Raw genomic sequence first — 6,000 nt, 5'->3', positions numbered from 1 at the left:
TAGGAATGGCCAAGACCATTAAAACAAGTGATAGATCTTGCTATGTAGAGTGTAGGAAAGGGGAACATTTATTCAGAGTGGGTGGGAGTATAAAGGAAAATCAGTATGGCTGTTCCTCAGAAAGCTTGAGGATGATTTACCTCAAGACATACCCCCAAAGGACTCTGTGTCCTGCTTGGAGAGATGCTTGCCCATCCACGTTCAGTGTGCCTCTATTCGTAAAAGCCAGAAGCAGCCTACAGATTCACCAATAGATGAATAGATAATAAAACCTGTATTATTAAAAATGGAGTATTATTCAGCTGTTAAAAGTAAAATTGTAAAAAATTGCAAAAAGATGGAGAAAAATAAAAAATAAAAAAAGAAAGAAAAAAAAGTTGCAAGTAAATGGAGGTAGAAAAAAATCATATAGAGTAAGGTAAATCAGACCCTCAAAGAAAATGTCGTGTTTTCTTTTACATATTGGTGTTAGCTTTTAAGCATTTGATAGGCGGGCTGCAATGAGTAGTGAAATGAGTAGCTACAGTGAGGAGGGAAAGATTAAATGGTGAGAAGGACAAGAGAGGGGTAGGGAGGGGATGTGAGAAGGGACAACTAATGCTAATCTTGTCATCAAGTGAAACCTTCAGTACAAGAAATGATTTATTTCTGGTTGATGTGTTGGTCTGCGGAGCCCTATGGAAAGCCCCAAATGACCCAGGCTATTACCAAGGCTATTGTTTGCTCTTTAGAAACCCATGCTGGGTCCTCTGCTGAAGAAACCACGTACACAGTTCCCTGAACACAGAGAAGTTGGGCTGGACCTTAACTACTGCCTGATGCTCATGATATTGGAAGGTAGTCTGCATGCTACAAGAGGAGAAAGGTAACTATCAATCTAGCTATAAATCATGTGATTTACAAGTGTGTCCTATTTATAATACACACCATTGCTATAGTGGCATAAATTTTATGGGAGAAACCAACCTCCCTCTGGTTGTATTTAAGGCTCACTCCATGAGATGGAACCTATATCTGACACTTTTAACTGCCTAATAACATGAGACTAGATAGGTCATAGACCTAGATAAAAACTCCACTTGATACTACACTTGATCTTAGCCAAAATATCGAGAAGTGATTAGATGAAATCTCAATACTATTGTTCTGCTAAACTTATACAGCAATTAAATGACTTCGTTATTTGTCTTTTTTTTTTTTTTTCGGAGCTGAGGACTGAACCCAGGGCCTTGCGCTTGCTAGGCAAGTGCTCTACCACTGAGCTAAATCCCCAACCCCCACCCTTTAAAAAAAAAGATTTAGTTATTAATTTTAGGTATATGAGTACACTGCAGCTGTCTTCAGACACACCAGAAGAGGGCATCAGATCTCATTACAGATGGTTGTGGGCCACCATGTGGTTGCTGGGAATTGAACTCAGGACCTCTGGAAGAGCAGTAAGTGCTCCTAACCACTGAGCCATCTCTCCAGCCCTAAATGACTGCTTATAAGATTCTTCTATACCCATAGATGAGTGTTTCACACAGCCTTTATCAGAGAAGCTTTCTACAATAAATGGGAACTAATACAGAGACCTTGAGTTGAAAAATGTGCAGAGAGTCAGAAATTATGAAATTTTCAGTCCAAAATGGGATATCTTTATTAATCCCCTTCCCTTAGGGCTCAGGATGCTATGCTGGAAAAGGAAACAGAAAGTTTGTAAGTCACAGGGCATAGATGACTTCAAGAAAACTCTGCCTTCCGTATACAGTAGGACTGATGCACATATGAGCTTATGAACTTATAGGTTCAAGTTAGAGGAGGTCCCAGCATTGAGAGGTCAAAGTGGAGATGGGTTCTTACTCCTAAACAGGAAGTTATCTGAACTTGACACCTGCTTGTAAGGAAAATAGTTTTCTCCAAGAGAGTCTCAATGGTTATATACACAGTACATAGGGGCAGACCCATGACAACTGTAGATAGTACTCTTGTAGACCTTTTGTTTCATATTACTTTGTTTGGGAATTTTTGTCTTATTGGTCTTTTGTTCTTATATTATGGTTTTTTATTTTGTGTTTCTATAGGTTTTGATGTGTTTCTTGTGGTTCCCCCTTCTAGTGGTTTGAATATGCTTGGCCCAGGGAGTGGCATTATTAGGAGGTGTATCCTTGTTGGGGTAGGTGTGCCTTTGTTGGTGTGACCTTGTGAAGGAGTGTGTCATGGTGGGCGTGGGCTTCAAGTTCCTCTTCCTAGCTGCTTGAAAGCCAGTCTTCTCTGAGCAGTCTTCAGATGAAGATGTAGAACTCTCAGCTCCATCTGCATCACACCTGCCTGGATGCTGCCATGCTCCTGCCTTGATAATAGTAGACTGAACCCCCAACTAAATGTTGTCCTTATAAGAGTTGCCTTGGTCATGGTGAGCGGTTCTAACTAAGACACCCCTCATTTTTAAAAATTACTTTTTGTCCTTCTATGAAGCCACAATTACTCTTATACCTAAACCACACAAAGACCCAACAAAGAAAGAGAACTTCAGACCAATTTCCCTTATGAATATCGACGCAAAAATACTCAATAAAATTCTGGCAAACCGAATCCAAGAGCACATCAAAACAATCATCCACCATGATCAAGTAGGCTTCATCCCAGGCATGCAGGGATGGTTTAATATATGGAAAACCATCGACGGGATCCATTATATAAACAAACTGAAAGAACAAAACCACATGATCATTTCATTAGATGCTGAGAAAGCATTTGACAAAATTCAACACCCCTTCATGATAAAAGTCCTAGAAAGAATAGGAATTCAAGGCCCATACCTAAACATAGTAAAAGCCATATACAGCAAACCAGTTGCTAACATTAAACTAAATGGAGAGAAACTTGAAGCAATCTCACTAAAATCAGGGACTAGACAAGGCTGCCCACTCTCTCCCTACTTATTCAATATAGTTCTTGAAGTTCTAGCCAGAGCAATCAGACAACAAAAGGAGGTCAAGGGGATACAGATCGGAAAAGAAGAAGTCAAAATATCACTATTTGCAGATGACATGATAGTATATTTAAGTGATCTCAAAAGTTCCACCAGAGAACTACTAAAGCTGATAAACAACTTCAGCAAAGTGGCTGGGTATAAAATTAACTCAAATAAATCAGTAGCCTTCCTCTACACAAAAGAGAAACAAGCCGAGAAAGAAATTAGGGAAATGACACCCTTCATAATAGACCCAAATAATATAAAGTACCTCGGTGTGACTTTAACCAAGCAAGTAAAAGATTTGTACAATAAGAACTTCAAGACTCTGAAGAAAGAAATTGAAGAAGTCCTCAGAAGATGGAAAGATCTCCCATGCTCATGGATTGGCAGGATTAATATAGTAAAAATGGCCATTTTACCAAAAGCGATCTACAGATTCAATGCAATCCCCATCAAAATACCAATCCAATTCTTCAAAGAGTTAGACAGAACAATTTGCAAATTCATCTGGAATAACAAAAAACCCAGGATAGCTAAAGCTATCCTCAACAATAAAAGGACTTCAGGGGGAATCACTATCCCTGAACTCAAGCAGTATTACAGAGCAATAGTGCTAAAAACGGCATGGTATTGGTACAGAGACAGACAGATAGACCAATGGAACAGAATTGAAGACCCAGAAATGAACCCACACACCTATGGGCACTTGATTTTTGACAAAGGAGCCAAAACCATCAAATGGAAAAAAGATAGCATTTTCAGCAAATGGTGCTGGTTTAACTGGAGGTCAACATGTAGAAGAATGCAGATCGATCCATGCTTATCACCCTGTACAAAGCTTAAGTCCAAGTGGATCAAGGACCTCCACATCAAACCAGATACACTCAAACTAATAGAAGAAAAACTAGGGAAGCATCTCGAACACATGGGCACTGGAAAAAATTTCCTGAACAAAACACCAATGGCTTATGCTTTAAGATCAAGAATCGACAAATGGGATCTGATAAAACTGCAAAGCTTCTGTAAGGCAAAGGACACTGTGGTTAGGACAAATCGGCAACCAACAGATTGGGAAAAGATCTTTACCAATCCTACAACAGATAGAGGCCTTATATCCAAAATATACAAAGAACTCAAGAAGTTAGACCGCAGGGAGACAAATAACCCTATTAAAAAATGGGGTTCAGAGCTAAACAAAGAATTCACGGCTGAGGAATGCCGAATGGCTGAGAATCACCTAAAGAAATGTTCAACATCTTTAGTCATAAGGGAAATGCAAATCAAAACAACCCTGAGATTTCACCTCATACCAGTGAGAATGGCTAAGATCAAAAACTCAGGTGACAGCAGATGCTGGCGAGGATGCGGAGAAAGAGGAACACTCCTCCATTGTTGGTGGGATTGCACACTGGTACAACCATTCTGGAAATCAGTCTGGAGGTTCCTCAGAAAATTGGACATTGAACTGCCTGAGGATCCAGCTATACCTCTCTTGGGCATATACCCACAAGATGCTCCAACATATAAAAAAGACACGTGCTCCATTATGTTCATAGCAGCCTTATTTATAATAGCCAGAAGCTGGAAAGAACCCAGATGCCCTTCAACAGAGGAATGGATACAGAAAATGTGGTACATCTACACAATGGAATATTACTCAGCTATCAAAAACAATGACTTTATGAAATTCGTAGGCAAATGGTCGGAACTGGAAAATATCATCCTGAGTGAGCTAACCCAATCACAGAAAAACACACATGGTATGCACTCATTGATAAGTGGCTATTAGCCCAAATGCTTGAATTACCCTAGATGCCTAGAACAAATGAAACTCAAGACAGATGATCAAAATGTGAATGCTTCACTCCTTCTTTAAAAGGGGAACAAGAACACCCTTGGCAGGGAATAGAGAGGCAAAGATTAAAACAGACACAGAAGGAACACCCATTCAGAGCCTGCCCCACATGTGGCCCATACATATACAGCCACCCAATTAGACAAGATGGATGAAGCAAAGAAGTGCAGGCCGACAGGAGCCGGATGTAGATCTCTCCTGAGAGATACAGCCAGAATACAGCAAACACAGAGGCTAATGCCAGCAGCAAACCACGAATTGAGAATAGGACCCCCGTTGAAGGAATCAGAGAAAGAACTGGAAGAGCTTGAAGGGGCTCGAGACCCCTTATGAACAACAATGCCAAGTAACCAGAGCTTCCAGGGACTAAGCCACTACCTAAAGACTATACATGGACTGACCCTGGACTCTGACCTCATAGGTAGCAATGAATATCCTAGTAAGAGCACCAGTGGAAGGGGAAGCCCTGAGTCCTGCTAAGACTGAACCCCCAGTGAACCAGATTGTTGGGGGGAGGGCAGCAATGGGGGGAGGATGGGGAAGGGAACACGGATAAGAAAGGGGAGAGGGGAAGGGGATGTTTGCCCGGAAACCGGGAAAGGGAATAACACTCGAAATGTATATAAGAAATACTCAAGTTAATATAAAAAAAAAAGAACTATTAAAGCTAAAAAAAAAAAAAACAAGGTAAAAAATTACTTTTTGTTTTGTTTTCTTTTTTAATTTTATTTTTCTTGGGTATTTTATTTACATTTCTAATGTAATCCCCCCTTTCCCCTCTTCCATACCTCCTCAACCCTCCCCTTGCTTCTATGAGGATACTCCCACTCCCACCTTCCCACTCTCACCTCAGTGCCCTGCCATTCTCCTATTTTTCCTGGCCATGGGCTCATGGTCCACCTCCTCTCATGGCAACTTCCTTCTCTCTCCATCTCCTCCCTTTTCTCCTCTCCTTCTATCCTTTGTTATGTTTTTTAAAGAGAGATGAACAGGGAATTGAGTGGGTGGTGAGGTGGGAGGATATGAGAGGAGGTTGGGGAAGAGAAACCATGATGATACTATATTGTATAACTTTTTTTTCAATAAAAGAAAAGAGTTTCATTAATTATTGACTTGACTTATTTTTTTTTGTCGGTCATGTTTAGTTCTATCGTAGGTGTCTGGGCTATCCAGCCTCTGGTTCCTG

Source organism: Rattus norvegicus, chromosome 18 (genome assembly GCF_036323735.1).
Source record: "Rattus norvegicus strain BN/NHsdMcwi chromosome 18, GRCr8, whole genome shotgun sequence".
Lineage (NCBI taxonomy): Eukaryota > Metazoa > Chordata > Mammalia > Rodentia > Muridae > Rattus > Rattus norvegicus.
This window is presented reverse-complemented; position numbering follows the sequence as displayed.